Source organism: Coregonus clupeaformis, chromosome 38 (genome assembly GCF_020615455.1).
Source record: "Coregonus clupeaformis isolate EN_2021a chromosome 38, ASM2061545v1, whole genome shotgun sequence".
Classification (NCBI taxonomy): Eukaryota; Metazoa; Chordata; class Actinopteri; order Salmoniformes; family Salmonidae; genus Coregonus; species Coregonus clupeaformis.
Window position 1 is genome coordinate 2,969,868 of NC_059229.1, and position 19,065 is coordinate 2,988,932.

General features: G+C 43.8%; 1 protein-coding gene across 1 annotated transcript in view; it reads right to left on the reverse strand.

The window, feature by feature from the left end:
• The window catches only part of LOC121553928 (plectin-like), a 131,396-nt gene extending 124,695 nt beyond the window's left edge, over positions 1 to 6,701 (reverse strand). Inside the window, 1 exon segment of the mRNA XM_045211666.1 lies at positions 6,680 to 6,701. The gene's annotated coding sequence lies outside the window, so the exon portion shown is untranslated.
• Between the last annotated feature and the right edge of the window lie 12,364 nt (positions 6,702 to 19,065).

Sequence of the window (19,065 nt, forward strand, 5' to 3'; positions counted from 1 at the left end):
ATTATTCTGACATTTCACATTCTTAAAATAAAGTGGTGATCCTAACTGACCTAAGACAGGGAATTTTTACTAGGATTAAATGTCAGGAATTGTCAAAAACGGAGCATAAATGTATTTGGCTAAGGTGTATGTAAACCTTCGACTTCAACTGTAGGAGCACTGTGAAAGCCTATTGAACAGGCTCATAAACAATAGGAGACTTGTTGCAACTCGGTTATGTTTAGAAGGAGAAAGCCAAGAAGGGGGAAAAAATCTAAGGAGGATTTTCCACCATTTTTTTGTGTTCACCTTGTATGCAAGTCTATACTACACAAGATAATTCTGATTTTTTTTTTTTTTTTTTTTTTTTTTTAGTCATTTAGCAGACGCTCTTATCCAGAGCGACTTACATATTTTTATTTTATTTTTTTTATACTGGCCCCCTGTGGGAATCGAACCCACAACCCTGGCGTTGCAAACACCATGCTCTATCAACTGAGCTACATCCCTGCCGGCCATTCCCTCCCCTACCCTGGACGACGCTGGGCCAATTGTGCGCCGCCCATGAGTCTCCCGGTCGCGGCCGGCTGCGACAGAGCCTGGATTCGAACCAGGATCTCTAGTGACACAGTTAGCACTGCGATGCAGTGCCTTAGACCACTGCGCCACTAATCTATAACATTTACCATGTTATAGATTAAACGTTATTATATTATCACAGAGTTCTCTAACCCACTACCCACTAAAACTCACAACTGCTCCACTATCACAAAAAAAAAAAGATCTTCACATGAATCAAAATGATAATATCTGTCTTAAGGTCCAATGCAGTTGCTTTTATATCAATATTAAATCATTTCTGGGTAACAATTAAGTACCTTACTGTAATAGATTTCCATTAACCCCTTACACTCGTGGAAATTGATTAAAGAAAGAAATGTCCTCAACAATCTACACACAATACCCCATAATGACAAAGTGAACCAAAACATTTGTATTCAGACCCTTTGCTATTAGACTCGAAATTAAGCTCAGGTGCATCCAGTTTCCATTGATCATCCTTGAGATGTTTCTACAACTTGATTGGAGTCCACCTGTGGTAAATTCAATTGATTGGACATGATTTGGAAAGGCACACACCTGTCTTATAAGGTCCCACAGTTGACAGTGCATGTCAGAGCAAAAACCAAGCCATGAGGTCGAAGGAATTGTCCGTAGATCTCCGAGACAGGATTGTGTCGAGGCACAGATCTGGGGAAGGGTACCAAAACATTTCTGCAGCATTGAAGTTCCCCAAGAACACAGTGGCCTCCTTCTTAAATGAAAGAAGTTTGGAACAAGCAAGACTCTTCCTAGAGCTGGCCGCCCGGCCAAACTGAGCAATCGGGGGATAAAGGCCTTGATCAGTCTGAAAGAGCTCCAGAGTTCCTCTGTGGAGATGGAAGAACCTTCCAGAAGCACAACCATCTCTGCAGCACTCCACCAATCAGGCCTTTATGGTAGAGTGGCCAGACGGAAGCCACTCTTCAGTAAAAGGCACATGACAGCCTGCTTGGAGTTTGCCAAAAGGCACCTAACCATGAGAAACAAGATTCTCTGGTCTGATGAAATCAAGATTGAACTCTTTGGCCTGAATGCCAAGCGTCACGTCTGGAGTAAACCTGGCACCATCCCTATGGTGAAGCATGGTGGTGGCAGCATCATGCTGTGGGGATGTTTTTCATTGGCAGGGACTGGGAGACTAGTCAGGATCGAGGGAAAGATGAACGGAGCAAAGTACAGAGAGAACCTTGATGAAAACCTGCTCCAGAGCGCTCAGGACCTCAGACTGGGGCGAAGGTTCACCTTCCAACAGGAGAACGACCCTAAGCACACAGCCAACACAACGCAGGAGTGGCTTCTGGACAAGTCTCTGAATGTCCTTGTGTGGCCCAGCCTGATCGAACATCTCTGGAGAGACCTGAAAATAGCTGTGCAGCGACGCTCCCCATCCAGCCTGACAAACTCCCCAAATACAGGTGTACCAAGCTTGTAGCTTTATACCCAAGAAGACTCGAGGCTGTAATCTCTGCCAAATGTGTTTCAACAAAGTTCTGAGTAAAGGGTCTGAATACTTATGTAAATGTTATATTTTGCATTTTTTAAATGTATAAACTTGCAAAAATGTCTAACAACCTGTTTTTGCTTTGTCATTATGGGGTATTGTGTGTAAAAAACACAATTTCATCAATTTTAGAATAAGGCTGTAACGTAACAATATGTGGAAAAAGTCAAGGGGTCTGAATACTTTCCAAATGCACTGTATATGGCTAGGGACAAATTGAAATGTTTCTAACAGAATAACTATAAAAAGCATATGTATGACCATGGTAGCAATTGAAAGAGAACACTTTGGAGATTATGGGGAAATTATCAGACAAAAGGTGAGAACACAACAGTTGAATCCAAACATTACACTGTTGATTTTATGTGCATTTTACATTTACTGTACTTTTCACAGCATTTGTCAATAACGAAATCTGAAAATACTCTGGATTCATTCACTAACATAATAATAACATTCATTAAAATTTGGGAGTAGGTGCAAGATAAGAAAAAATGATTACAAGGGTTTGAGTGAGAGGTCTAACTGGGGTCTCCAAGTGGCCATACATCTCTCCAAACTGTGCACAGTTTCAAAGTAATTTTATGACTCAAAGAAAGAGCCATTAACCACAAGGTGCTTTTGTTTCTCTCCTAGCTTTGCCATTGAGGAACTGAAGCAAGCACACTTGTAGTTTTTTGTTTGGAACACAGCCCTGTGTTCCCACCATAACACAATTACTGTTGTTGTTTACGCGATCCAAAAACGTTCAATTATATATTGCACCAATTTAGGTGCTTATCCATGATATAAGCTGCCATTTTCAACCTGTATATAGGATGACAGGGGCTGTGAGTGGAATGGGCTACAATTGGCAAAAATAGCTATTTCTCAAGCAAGAGTTTTGCTAGACCTGTCTGGTAGTGGTCTGTGGGGAGGGGAAAGCGGAAAACTAACTGTTATTAGCAGAGAGGTTTGGAACTCTCTTTGTTATTGGTCTATTAACCAATTTACCGCATGGTGATGCCTTTATATAGACTCCTGATACACTATATATACAAAAGTATGTGGACACCCCTTTAAATTAGTGGATTCTGCTATTTCAGCCACACCCATTGCTGAAAGGTGTATCAAATCGAGCACACAGCCATGTAATCTCCATAAATAAACAATGGCAGTAGGCTGGCCTTACTGAAGAGCTCAGTGACTTTCAACGTGGCACTGTTCCTGTACCCAAGAAAGCAAAGGTAACGGAACTAAATGACTATCGCCCCGTAGCACTCACCTCTGTCATCATGAAGTACTTTGAGAGACTAGTCAAGGATCATATCACCTCTACCTTACCTGTCACCCTAGACCCACTTCAATTTGCTTACCGCCCCAATAGATCCACAGACAATGCAATCACCATCACATTGCACACTGCCCTATCCCATCTGGACAAGAGAAATACCCATGTAAGAATTATGTTAATTGATTATACAGTGTGGGAAAAAAGTATTTGATCCCCTGCTGATTTTGTACGTTTGCCCACTGACAAAGAAATGATCAGTCTATAATTGTAATGGTAGGTTTATTTGAACAGTGAGAGACAGAATAACAACAAACAAATCCAGAAAATGCATGTCAAAAATGTTATAAATTGATTTGCATTTTAATGAGGGAAATAAGTATTTGACCCCCTCTCAATCAGAATGATTTCTGGCTCCCAGGTGTCTTTTATACAGGTAACGAGCTGAGATTAGGAGCACACTCTTAAAGGGAATGCTCCTAATCTCAGCGTGTTACCTGTATAAAAGACACCCGTCCACAGAAGCAATCAATCAATCAGATTCCAAACTCTCCACCATGGCCAAGACCAAAGAGCTCTCCAAGGATGTCAGGGACAAGATTGTAAACCTACACAAGGCTGGAATGGGCTACAAGACCTTTGCCAAGCAGCTTGGTGAGAAGGTGACAACAGTTGGTGCGATTATTCGCAAATAGAAGAAACACAAAATAACTGTCAATCTCCCTCGGCCTGGGGCTCCATGCAAGATCTCACCTCGTGGAGTTGCAATGATCATGAGAATGGTGAGGAATCAGCCCAGAACTACACGGGAGCATCTTGTCAATGATCTCAAGGCAGCTGGGACCATAGTCACCAAGAAAACAATTGGTAACACACTACGCCGTGAAGGACTGAAATCCTGCAGCACCCGCAAGGTCCCCCTGCTCAAGAAAGCACATATACAGGCCGTCTGAAGTTTGTCAATGAACATCTGAATGATTCAGAGGAGAACTGGGTGAAAGTGTTGTGGTCAGATGAGACCAAAATCGAGCTCTTTGGCATCAACTCAACTCGCCATGTTTGGAGGAGGAGGAATGCTGCCTATGACCCCAAGAACACCATCCCCACCGTCAAACATGGAGGTGGAAACATTATGCTTTGGGGGTGTTTTTCTGCTAAGGGGACAGGACAACTTCACCGCATCAAAGAGACGATGGACAGGGCCATGTACCGTCAAATCTTGGGTGAGAACCTCCTTCCCTCAGCCAGGGCATTAAAAATGGGTCGCGGATGGGTATTCCAGCATGACAATGACCCAAAACACATGGCCAAGGCAACAAAGGAGTGGCTCAAGAAGAAGCACATTAAGGTCCTGGAGTGGCCTAGCCAGTCTCTAGACCTTAATCCCATAGAAAATCTGTGGAGGGAGCTGAAGGTTTGAGTTGCCAAACGTCAGCCTCGAAACCTTAATGACTTGGAGAAGATCTGCAAATCGGAGTGGAACAAAATCCCTCCTGAGATGTGTGCAAACCTGGTGGGCAACTACAAGAAACGTCTGACCTCTGTGATTGCCAACAAGGGTTTTGCCACCAAGTACTAAGTCATGTTTTGCAGAGGGGTCAAATACTTATTTCCCTCATTAAAATGCAAATCAATTTATAACATTTTTGACATGCGTCTTTCTGGATTTTTGTTTTGTTATTCTGTCTCTCACTGTTCAAATAAACCTACCATTAAATGTATAGACTGATCATGTCTTTGTCAGTGGGCAAACGTACAAAATCAGCAGGGGATCAAATACTTTTTTCCCTCACTGTAGCTCAGCATTCAACACCATAGGACCCTCCAAGCTCATCATTAAGCTCGAGGCCCTGGGCCTGAACCCCGCCCTGTGCAACTGGGTCCTGGTCTTCCTGACGGGCCGCCCCCAGGTGGTGAAGGTAGAAAACAACATCTCCACTTCGCTGATCCTCAACACGTGCTTAGCCCACTCCTGTACTCCCTGTTCACCCATGACTGCGTGGCCAAGCATGCCTCCAACTCAATCATCAAGTTTGCAGACGACACAACAGTAGTAGGCTTGATTACCAACAATGATGAGACAGCCTACAGGGAGGAGGTGAGGGCTCTGGGAGTGTGGTGCCAGGAAAATAACCTCTCACTCAACATCAACAAAACAAAGGAGATGATCGTGGACTTCAGGAAACAGCAGAGGGTGCACCCCCCTATCCACATCGACGGGACCACAGTGGAGAAGGTGGAAAGCTTCAAGTTCCTTGACATACACATCACTGACAAACTGAAATGTTATACCGACGCAGACAGTGTGGTGAAGAAGGCGCAACAGAGCCTCTTCAACCTCAGGAGGCTGAAGAAATTTGTATTGGCACCTAAAACCCTCACAAACTTTTACACATGAACAATTGAGAGCATCCTGTCGGGCTGTATCACTGCCTGGTACGGCAACTGCACCACCCACAACCGCAGGACTATCCAGAGGGTGGTGTGGTTTGCCAAACGTATTACCGGGGGGCAAACTACCAGGACACCTACAGCACCTAAGGTCACAGGAAGGCCAAAAAGATCATCAAGGACATCAACCACCCGAGCCACTGCCTGTTCACCCCGCTATTATCCAGAAGGCGAAGTACAGGTGCATCAAAGCTGGGATCGAGAGAATGAAAAACAGCTTCTATCTCAAGGACATCAGACTGTTAAATAGCCATCACTAGCACATTAGAGGCTGCTGCTGCCTATTGAAATCACTGGCCACTTTAAGAAATGGAACACTAGTCACTTTAATAATGTTTACATATCTTGCACTACTCATCTCATATGTATATACTGTATTTAGTTCATGCCGCTCTGTCATTGCTTGTCCATATATGTATATATTCTTAAATTCCATTCCTTACTGAGATTTGTGTGTATTGGCTATATGTTGTGAAATTGTTAGATATTATTTGTTAGATATTACTGCACTGTCGGGGCTAGAAGCACAAGCATTTCGCTACACCCGCAATAACATCTGCTAAACACGTGTATGTGAACACCACAGCTCCTACGTCATATTCGAACCAGCATTTACAGGGTTAACCCCACCTTCTCAACACATCAGGAAATCTAGCTGGAGAGGGCAAAAAAAGAGTGAGCAGTGTGCAACACAAAAGCACGGAGGGAAGAGAGAGCAAACCATTTAAGACGAATGGTGAAGACTAGAGACCCGACCCGTTCACACAGCAGCAAACTTCTGATCTCTCCTCATGTGTCCCAAAGACGTACAGTAGCATCACCTTTCCTGAAAGACAGTAAGCCTCATAACAAGATTGTTTCCCAGCTGGTCTTACCTTCTCTTAACTGCCTCCTATGTTGCCTCCACTGCCAAACAGCGATCAAATTGACAATATGTCCTACAACCACCAGGGTTGGGAATACGTTTCCAGGGGCGCTTGCCGGCATCAGGCCTGGGACAGAGTGGGGAATCAAAGTCTCCAGAGCCAAGTGGGTAAAATGTGATGGGGGAGTGTAGGAAGGGGTGGCCAGTGAGGGGTGTGGTGCCGCCGTTACAGACTTTAAACCAAAGAGGTAGCCAATTTACGAGAGAGCACCCCTCCCACCTTTTTTTTGTCTGATTCAGACTGCTGGCAAAAGTGAGCTCCCTCTCTCTCTCGCTCTTTCCCTCACGCCATTCCTTCCTTCACAATCTCTCTCTCTCTCTCTCCGCTTCTCATTCCTGCATTCTTCTCTTCTTCATTTAGCCTGGTTCATTTAAGTCTACTCACTTTAGCTTTCAGGAAACAAAGTAAAAACTCCTAATATAGTTAGTGTAGTTTCCTCATCTTCTGTTTGCTGTTGATACACCAGCTGGTTTGCTCCATACGGAAAAGCTTCATTTCCAGTCATTGGCAGGCTCACCACAGCCTATCTAGCAGCAGTTAATAATACATGAGACCTTTTTTTGTAACGCACACACTTAGGCCAGCCCTGATAAGGAAACGCTCATATACATTCAATACAGGTTTTTCCTCACAAACCTCTAGTAGTAAGCTACTCATTATTTCCCACCCTCCCCATGAGTCATAAACATTTTCTACACATTTTCTACAAAATGTTCTACAAATATTTACGTTCCTATTCACCAAGCTTCCCATTTCATTTTCCTAGAAGCTTTTTTGGCCACCGCCTCATGTAACTTGACTGCGTTTCTCGAAATGCTCATTGTTTCCTGATGTCCAAACTCCATACTCATGCCCATAGGCCTTCCAGAACACCTGTAGAACTGGGTATTGTTTGACCAATAAACCAATAAAACCCTTCCAACCTCCAAATACCGAAAGTCTGTTTAAACCTTCTGCCTGTAAATCTGAACACCCACCCCATTCTTCTCTGGACACACCCTGTCATTAAAATAACTTGCAAAATCACCTGTAGATGAAATACACTATACATACAAAAGTATGTGGACACCTCTTCAATTGAGTGGATTCGGCTATTTCAGCGAGACATGTTGCTGACAGGTGTATAAAATCGAGCACACGCAATCTTCATAGACAAACATTGGCAGTAGAATGGCCTTACTGAAGAGCTCAGTGACTTTCAACGTGGCACCGTCATAGGATGCCCCGGTCAACTGTACGTGCTGTTATTGTGAAGTGGAAACGTCTGGGAGTAACAACAGCTCAGCCGTGAAGTAGTAAGCCACACAAGCTCACAGAACGGGACCGCCGAGTGCTGAAGCGCGCAAAATCGTCTATCCTCGGTTGCAACATTCCCTACCGAGTTCCAAACTGCCTCTGGAAGCAACGTCAGCACAATAACTGTTTGTCGGGAGCTTCATGAAATGGGTTTCCATGGCCAAGCAGCCGCACACAAGCCTAAGATCACCATGCGCAATGCCAAGCGTCGGCGGGAGTGGTGTAAAGCTCGCCGCCATTGGACTCTGGAGCAGTGGAAACACGTTCTCTGGAGTGATAAATCACGCTTCACCATCTGGCAGTCCAAAAGACGAATCTGGGTTTGGCGGATGCCAGGAGAACACTACCTGCCCGAATGCATAGTGCCAACTGTTAAGGAATAATGGTCTGGGGCTGTTTTTCATGGTTCAGGCTAGGCCCCTTAGTTCCAGTGAAGGGAAATCTTAATGTTACAGCACACAATGACATTCTAGACAATTCTGTGCTTCCAACTTTGTGGCAACAGTTTGGGGAAGGCCCTTTCCTGTTTCAGCATGACAATGCCCCCATGAACAAAGCGAGGTCCATACAGAGATGGTTTGTCAAGATCGGTGTGGAAGAATTTGACTGGTCTGCAGAGCCCTGACCTAATCGCCCACATCAGTGCTCAACCTCACTAACGCTCTTGTGGCTGAATGGAAGCATGTCCCCGCAGCAATGTTCCAACATCTAGTGGAAAGTCTTCCCAGAAGAGTGGATGCTGTTTATAGCAGCAAAAGAGGGACCAACTCCATATTAATGCCCATGATTTTGGAAAGAGATGTTCGATGAGCAGGTGTCCACATATATTTTGTCATGTAGTGTATTGTAGAGATAAGGAACGCCTAGAGTGGGAATGTTACTTAAACACGGATCCAGTTTTCATGGATGTCAAACAGCAGTCTCTCTCTGATATGCAATAAGTATAACTTTTCCTCCATTTTGGGATTTAGTTGATGCTCCTTTACGTTTGCACACATTGAAAGTTCAGATCATGTGATGATGCTGTATTTGCAGAGCCCCACAATGCATAAGTCCTTGACATCAGTGTGTATCCTCCATCACTAAACATACCATGACTCGTCACACTTCCCAAAGCCACAAAACACACATGAAACATACAGACACGCACCAAAAAGCTTTGTCCTGTGGCCAAAACAGGCGCGAGTGTTGCTTCCAGTGCTTTCTGTAAGCAAAACGCAGTGTGGTGACCTTTAGATGGGGCAGAGAGTTTCACTTACAACTCAAATGCCACATGGTAACCCAACACCATGACCAATGGCACTGCTCCCATAGAGGAAGAAGGACCATGCCAAACGCACCGGCCCATAAAGAAGAGACCAAAATAGACATTGAGACAGACTCGAAGTCGCCTACAGTATGTCCTATGGCACAGTCAATGACAATTTATATATGGTAGAGAATCTACAGTGGTATGTAGACTACAAGCTGAACTACATACAGTATGCTCTAACCGAATTAGTAAGCCTTCCGGTCAGTTGCCAAGTAGCCGCTGCCACAGGAACGAAGCAACACACAGACACACTTCTATCAACCTACCAGGTATGATCTTCATCTATAGAAGATTGTAAGAGGGATATTTATTCTAAGAGAAGAAGATCTTCAGGATGGCAAAGAAGGGACTAAAGCTGTATTCGAATACTCATACTAACCGCTCTAACCGTACTATTTGTGATGTAAATTGAGTATGTAGTATGTTTATTGGTCATAGTATGAATATAGTTAGTATGCAAAAAGTTCCCGGATGTCACTCCCGAGTGGTGCAGTGGTCTGAGGCACTGCATCGCAGTGCTAGCTGTGCCACTAGAGATCCTGGTTCAAATCCAGGCTCTGTCATAGCCGGACGTGACCGGGAGACCCATGGGGCGGAGCACAATTGGCCCAGGGTAGGGGAGGGAATGGCCGGCAGGGATGTAGCTCAGTTGGTAGAGCGTGGTGTTTGCAACGCCAGGGTTGTGGGTTCGATTCCCACGGGGTGCCAGTATGAAAAATAACTGTAAGTCGCTCTGGATAAGAGCGTCTGCTAAATGACTAAAATGTACATTTGCCAAAATACAAAGTATACAAGCAGTGGACACTATTTCTGTGCTTTTAGGGCCCATAATGCAATTCTTCAGAAAATTGGCGTGGCTTCACAACGTTTTCAGATTTGAAGACAATGGCGAAAAATATGCAGCCGAAATCCGACGAGCAGATACAAATTCATTGCTTTAACTAATTATGACAAATGTTAAGAAAATGTTGAGCAATTTAATAAAGAAATTACTTTTAAATAAGTTACGTTACATGTTATATTGGCTGACAGTTTGTTTGCTACGCTACCCTTATGAACCGCATAGCATATCATTACAGCATTATGTACCGTATGTTAGCTAGCTACCTAAAGTTAGTTGGCTCCTAATACGTTGAACTTGCCAGTATATTATATGCTATCTAACTAACTACCCAACTGTTTGTTCGTAAATTAAATCTGGAGTGCTAGAGTGCACGCTGGGCGTTCGTAAATTAAGAGCGTTGTCAGATTGTCCATTCGTAAATTCAGAGCGTTTCACTCTCTGAGCGTTCAGACCGCACACTGGGCACTCTGGACAAGGAGTAGGGTTGATCCGAGCGTTCTGACCTCACAACGACAGTCAAGCACCCAAGCTAAATGGCTAACGTTGGCTAGCTTGCTAGCTACTTGCAGACACAAATCAATCAATCAATCAATCAATCAATCAATTTTATTTTATATAGCCCTTCTTACATCAGCTAATATCTCGAAGTGCTGTACAGAAACCCAGCCTAAAACCCCAAACAGCTAGTAATGCAGGTGTAGAAGCACGGTGGCTAGGAAAAACTCCCTAGAAAGGCAAAACCTAGGAAGAAACCTAGAGAGGAACCAGGCTATGAGGGGTGGCCAGTCCTCTTCTGGCTGTGCCGGGTGGAGATTATAACAGAACCATGCCAAGATGTTCACAAATGTTCATAAGTGACAAGCATGGTCAAATAATAATCAGGAATAAATCTCAGTTGGCTTTTCATAGCCGATCAAATAAGAGAACACCTCACTCTGACCATTTTACTCGCCCTATCAGAGCTGGTTAGGCTGATTTCAGGTTATCCAGAGCATTGGTGACTGTAACTGTGCTGCTGGCAAATCATGTATTACGCTTTTTTGCTGATGTTTACTGACACCGGCCATATTCAACGGGTGTTGAGCATTCGGAAATTCGTCACTTATTCTGCACCCCGGCACACTCAGATGAGAGTGCTCTGATATCGGAGTAGATAGCCAGAGTGAATTTACGAATGCAACCTATTGATTTGATTATACACGTCATTCTTAGCTTAGCTAAGTGGTATAGTCATTGTGCGTTCTTAATGGACATTGTTAATGAAGTCGTAAGATGTCTAGCTAGTAATTTGTTATGCTAACAGGCTAGCAAGAAGCTGCATAGCAACAGCATTAACTTCCGGTAGACAGGCGAAGCGTTAGTATGCCTGAAAGGATACCGTTCGTTTACAATATATTAAAATGAACTAATAGTATATAGTATGTAGTATATACTCATTAAATATGTAGTATACAGTATGTTAGTATGGGTATTTGAACACAGCTCTGGTCTGAAGAGACAGAGAGGTGGTTTCTCTCATATCTGTCTGATAGCTCTATTATGAGGGGTGTCCCTTTTACGCTATTTTGAGGGCTGCCTATTTTACCCCTGCTGGTAAAAACAATTGTCAAGGGGATATGGAGTAGGCTTATGCATTACAGTTAAAAGTGGACACTGAATAGGCAATACGGTCATGATGACAGGGTTAGAATCTGACAGAGCAAAAGAGCTGTCTAGCTTTCTGATGTCACATCACCACTCCTCCATATGGGTGGAGTCTGCCCCCATCTTTAATACATTTACTCTAGCTAGCTGGAAACTGTACCCAACTTTTTTGCTGCTGGTGCCTCATCTTTCGAAAACATTAATTGAGGAGTCACCTTAAGCTTGAGAGGAGATGCAGTGCACAGGCAGAGGGCTTGTTGTGAGGACGACTGACTAGCTATTACTCTGAACTGTGTGTGGTGAGCTTTCTGGCGCCTAGAGCTGCTGAGGCATCACCCAAGCGGGTGCCACACATTGTGAAAGACGATAACTCCAGTGGCTCCATCACTTAGGCTGGTTCCCAGAGTAGCCCTCTACAAGATCATCACCAGACTCCCTTTCCATCCACCATCTCCCTGACCACCTTCATCTGATCAAGCCATGTACTGACCTTCTCCATCTTTGGAGGATGCATGCACTCAAAGACTATATTGGTTGACCTAGCTAGCTTTTGAAGCGCTTTGAGATTTATTTCTGTTATGAAAAGCGCAGTAGAAGTTTAATAAATTATTGTTTATTATTACATTTAAACAGCATGGACCAGAGTGATTAGCAAGAAATATGGCACAACAGGCCTCAACTATTATCGCTTATACTTTGTATTTATAGCACAAATAGAACAATGAAAGTAAGTGAGAAAGTAATCTCATAAATCATATCATGTTATAGTTACTTTAGCTTATATTGACATAGACTACCTGCTTATATGTCACTTCCTAGACTATATCAATACCTTATTGAACTTGACATCTTTCTAAAACATACAATTGCTTAACCAACTAAACAAAATATTTCAGCTACCTTTAATCACCTAAATCATCACTACTTCTTACAGTTGGGAGGGCAAAGGCCAAAGATAGCATCATGCATCACCAGGGGAACGGGATAACACATTCCTAGAGTAAAAGTTTATCCCTCTCAAAAGAGCTACCAGTGCTTCACTACCAATCAGCATCCTTCATTCAACATACTCTACAAAATAATTTTCCAACCTACCGTCAGATCGACCAACACACAGACACCATAGATTCATCTCAATTCACTGTGGCCCGTCTTTTAGACAGAATACTGCCTAACACCTGCTGCAATGTAGCACTTTATGACCCCAAGTCAGTGTATGCTGATCAAAACCAGAGGGATGTGCTGCATTTGCCCCAAAAAGGAAAAGAATAGCGGGAAACAATAAAAATAAAAAATAAAAACAAGTGAGCCACAAGTTTTATTTAATTTGAGTGGCTTTCCGCAGTGGAAACACAGCATCCCTAGTGTGGCGGTTGATCTGGGACGTTGGCCATTTATTTTCTTAAAGGTTGGGGAAACAAAGCATGGAAAACACAATTTTTGCCAGCCAGCTACCCCAACAAAGGTCTCTCTGTTGGAGGTGGGAATCTCGAGCAATGCTATGATTATGAACCCACGTCGAAATACAGTACTTCATAAATTATCACCAGCACAATGGATCTCTTGTACAATACAACTCTGTGACAATATTCATATGTCAACAAAAGCAAATGACAATGTACTGCAAGTGTTTGTCATACAAGAACACTGTACATTGTACAGTACACTGTCCCATAACACTGTAGAGCCGCTGACTCCCATTGGAAGAGAGGGGTCGGGGAGCAGCCACTCAGAGGAGTTCACCCGGCTCACACCCCCTGGATTTAGCCTAGCTCTGGGGAACCTGATCCCAGGCAGGACCTGACTGTGTGAGTTGGAGGGAGCCTGCCCTACAACTATTGGTCTTGACTATAAAGTTTGAGCTACAACTCTGCTTCACAGTCTTATTGTCAAGATAAATCAGCAAATCCAAATAGATTGAATGTAGGCTATGGATTGTTGGCTAACAATTTATTGACCATAAAGCAGAACTTCCACCAGTGACCACTAGTTTACCACATAATCATTATCAATGTGAACCATATGTCACAGGTTTATCACATAGAGATGGAATGTCACTGCTGTTATCTGATACACTGGCAGCATTAGATCCCAGCTTTATCAATGCAAATCTAATGCTGCCACCTCTTGGTAAGAACACTGTACTGTACCAGTAGTTAAAATGTCCTACCTTGGCCCTGTTGAATCAGATCTTCCATGAAGGATCTACCATTATCACCCTCCATAATTTCATTTTTTTTTTTTACCCTATTCACAATACCGCATAATAGAAAAAATGTAGCCACTACCACTAGCTACTAGAATCTAGTCTCTGTATGCATTTACTCTATTTTAATATTTCCAGCAGCAACAGCCTGAGCTGAAACAGGGAGTAAAGGCCAGATTTAAGGTGGCAACTGTCACATGTTCTCATCTGAGGGGGGTCTGAAAAAGGCCATGTGGTTTCATGTGTTTTGATGGAGGTTAAAATGGTGACTGGTGGTGAGAAGGAACTGTGGTTGTAAGAAACAAACATCTAATAACTCAAAGACAAATTAGCCTATTGTTTATTTTCTATGAAAAAAATGCTCATATTGTCCTGTTTCCTCATTTTGTGAATCTTGCTTTTGCTAATTATGAAAAATCATTTTTCGCTTGCAGAGCAGATCTCAGTTGAGATTAGAGATTTATTTAAAAGCCCAGTGCATTCAAAAACTGTGTTTTGTGTATATTTCCACACTATGAGGTTGGAATAAAACTGTGAGAATGATGATAATTCTGTTTGAAAAGACAGCTTGAAATTTCAGCCTGTTTTGGTGGGATGGAGTTTTGGCTTGCCTGGTGACATCAAATTAGTTAATAGACCAATAAGAAAGAGTTCCAAACCTCTCTGCCAATAACAGCTAGTTTTCAGTTTTCCCCTCCCCACTCAGACCACTCCCAGACAGTCTTAGCAAAATTCTTGCTTGAGAAATTGCTCTTTGCTAAGAAGCTATATGTTAATATATTACCATTTTAATTGAAAACAATCACAGTAAGTGATTTGATATTGAGATAAAAACAGCTGCATAGAGAGCAATAGCAATGGCATCTTTTTGTAGGCATTAAAAAAGGCTCTCTCCTCTGCTCTTGTCCTTCTAGACCTGTCTGCTGCCTTTGATACTGTGAACCATCAGATCCTCCTCTCCACCCTCTCCGAGCTGGGCATCTCCGGCGCGGCTCACTCTTGGATTGCGTCCTACCTGACCGGTCGCTCCTACCAAGTGGCGTGGCGAGAAGCTGTCTCCGCACCACGTGCTCTCACCACTGGTGTCCCCCAGGGCTCAGTTCTAGGCCCTCTCCTATTCTCGCTATACACCAAGTCACTTGGCTCTGTCATATCCTCACATGGCCTCTCCTATCATTGCTACGCTGACGATACACAACTAATCTTCTCCTTTCCCCCTTCTGATAACCAGGTGGCGAATCGCATCTCTGCATGTCTGGCAGACATATCAGTATGGATGACGGATCACCACCTCAAGCTGAACCTTGGCAAGACGGAGCTGCTCTTCCTCCCGGGGAAGGACTGCCCATTCCATGATCTCGCCATCACGGTTGACAACTCCGTTGTGTCCTCCTCCCAGAGTGCGAAGAGCCTTGGCGTGACCCTGGACAACACCCTGTCGTTCTCCGCTAACATCAAGGCGGTGACCCGATCCTGTAGGTTCATGCTCTACAACATTCGGAGAGTACGACCCTGCCTTACACAGGAAGCGGCACAGGTCCTAATCCAGGCACTTGTCATCTCCCGTCTGGATTACTGCAACTCGCTGTTGGCTGGGCTCCCTGCCTGTGCCATTAAACCCCTACAACTCATCCAGAATGCCGCAGCCCGTCTGGTGTTCAACCTTCCCAAGTTCTCTCACGTCACCCCCGCTCCTCCGCACACTCCACTGGCTTCCAGTTGAAGCTCGCATCTGTTACAAGACCATGGTGCTTGCCTATGGAGCTGTGAGGGGAACGGCACCTACGTACCCCCTACACCCAAAACGAGGGCATTGCGTTCATCCACCTCTGGCCTGCTGGCTCCCCTTCCTCTGCGGAAGCATAGTTCCCGCTCAGCCCAGTCAAAACTGTTCGCTGCTCTGGCACCCCAATGGTGGAACAAGCTCCCTCACGACGCCAGGACAGCGGAGTCACTCACCACCTTCCGGAGACATTTGAAACCCCCCCCCCAAAAAAAAAATAATAATAATAATAATAATAATAATTGTCAAGTGGTTATCCCACTGGCTATAGGGTGAATGCACCAATTTGTAAGTCGCTCTGGATAAGAGCGTCTGCTAAATGACGTAAATGTAAATGTAAATTAACTCTGCCATGGTTTGTTGGACAATGCCTATGGGAAAATGTATGGAAAATAAGGTCTGTGGTAAAGACAGGCTAAGGTGAATCGTACACGTTTTGTTTTATGAGATAATCTCCATTAGCTAACAGCACTTTTTGTGAATTTTGAAGCATTTATGTAATTTTTTTAAAAATCACATAAAAGGCTTCATAATTCATTAAGGTCACGTTAACAGTTAACTGACTGATATTATCTCATAGAACAAAACATTTAAGATCTCCTAAGCCTATGTTAACCTCAGACCTTATTTTCAACATTTATACTAAAACCCTATACTTTTCCCATTCATTTTCCCCATAGGAATGGCTGAACGAACCAGAAGTAACTCATTTCCAGTTTTTTGGACTACAAGCTGGCGAGCTCTATTGGATCTTTAAACTAAAATATTGTGTGCATCTTCAAATTACCCCAGTGACTGAAGGATCCACAGGCCATGACTGAAAGATACAAACAGTCAGTCATACCTTACAGTTCCCACATCAGCTTTAATATTGCAATTCCCACTTAATAAACAACTATTTGAGTATCCCTAAATATAAATGCACATATTGTCATGTTTTTCACTTGTATTTGAACTTGAATGTTTTATTCAAAAATCAAATTTTTCTAATTGTTATCAAATGTTATTCATCACATGTGCCAAATACAACAGCTGTAGACCCTACCGTGAAATGCTTACTTACAAGCCCAATGTAATATCCATGTATTCCAGTGTCTATGACTACCATGTGGGTATCAGGCCTGTTAAGAACTTGAACTTGAAGTTTATCCATACTGCACACAGATGGAGAGCTCTCTCAACCCAGCAGATGGCAGCAGCAAGTCCAGCAAGTTTTACAGCAAGTGGACGCTGGGTGTGAGTGTGTGTGGACGTGTTGTGTGTGTGTGCATGTGTTGTAGGGATGCAAATTTCGGTAATTTTTTATGCCGACTAACTGACCCTCGTTAACTGGTCAACAAACGGTTGCATTTTTTCTAAACAGTAAAATGACTTAACCAACAGAAAATACTATCAGAGATCTGTATATAGTGACGTGAAGCTTATGTTTCGGCCGGTATATAGTGACGAGATGCTTATGTGTCCACCCTAACAATGGGAGTCGTCACAAGGCGGGAAGGCAGGCGGAAGCTTAGTCCCAAAATAAGGCCATAGAAACACATTGGACCTTTCCTTCTAAATGCGTAGCCGGCCGCGACCGGGAGACCATGGGGCGGCGCACAATTGGCCCAGCGTCGTCCAGGGTAGGGGAGGGAATGGCCGGCAGGGATGTAGCTCAGTTGGTAGAGCATGGCGTTTGCAACGCCAGGGTTGTGGGTTCGATTCCCACGGGGGCCAGTATGAGAAAAAAAAATATGTATGCACTCACTAACTGTAAGTCGCTCTGGATAAGAGCGTCTGCTAAATGACTAAAATGTAAATGTATACAGAAGAAAACCCTATTTGGTAAAAGACCAAGTCCATATTATGGCAAGAAAAGTTCACATGAGCAAAGAGAAATGACAGTCCATCATTACTTTAGGACATGGAGGTAAGTCAATACAGAACATTTCAAGAACTTTGAAAGTTTCTTCAAGCGCAGTCGCAAATAATCTTTTGAGGATCTGAGGAACCATAGATTTGGCATGGGTCCTCAGATCCTCAAAAATTCTACAGCTGCACCATCGAGAGCATCCTGACTGGTTGCATCACCGCCTGGTATGGCAACTGCTTGGCCTCCGACCGCAAGGCACTACAGAGGGTAGTGCGTACGGCCCAGTACATCACTGGGGCCAAGCTTCCTGCCATCCAGGACCTCTATACCAGGCGGTGTCAGAGGAAGGCCCTCAAAATTGTCAAAGACTCCAGCCACCCTAGTCATAGACTGTTCTCTCTGCTACCGCACGGCAAGCGGTACCGGAGTGCCAAGTCTAGGTCCAAAAGACTTCTCAACAGCTTCTACCCCCAAGCCATAAGACTCCTGAAGAGCTAATCATGGCTACCCGGACTATTTGCACTGCCCCCCCACCCCATCCTTTTACGCTGCTGCTACTCTGTTAATTATTTATGCATAGTCACTTTAACTCTACCTACATGTACATATTACTTCAACTACCTCAACTAGCCGGTGCCCCCACACATTGACTCTGCACCGGTACCCCCCTGTATATAGCCTCCCTACTGTTATTTTATTTTACTTCTGCTCTTTTTTTCTCAACACTTTTTTTGTTGTTGTTTTATTTTAACTTTTTTTGTTAAAAATAAATGCACTGTTGGTTAAGGGCTGTAAGTAAGCATTTCACTGTAATGTCTGCACCTGTTGTATTCAGCGCATGTGGCCAATAAAATTTGATTTGATTTGATTTGAAAAAACATCAAGCGCTATGATGAAACTGGCTCTCATGATGACCGACACAGGAATGGAAGACCCAGAGTTACCTCTGCTGCAGAGGATAAGTTCATTAGAGTTACCAGCCTCAGAATTTGCAGCCCAAATACATGCTTCACAGAGTTCAAGTAACAGACACATCTCAACATCAACTGTTCAGAGGAGACTGTGTGAATCAGGCCTTCATGGTCGAATTGCTGCAAAGAAACCACTACTAAAGGATACCAATAACAAGAAGAGACTTGTTTGGGCCAAGAAACACGAGCAATGGACATTAGACCGGTGGAAATGTGTCCTTTGGTCTGGAGTCCAAATTTGAGATTTTTGGTTCCAACTGCCGTGGCTTTGTGAGATGCGGGTAGCTTAACTGCCGTGGCTTAGGGGCAGCAGGTAGCTTAATGGTTAAGAGCGTTGTGCCAGTAACCGAAAGGTCGCTGGTTCTAATCCCCGAGCTGACTAGGTGAAAAATCTGTCGATGTGCCCTTGAGCAAGGCACTTAACCCT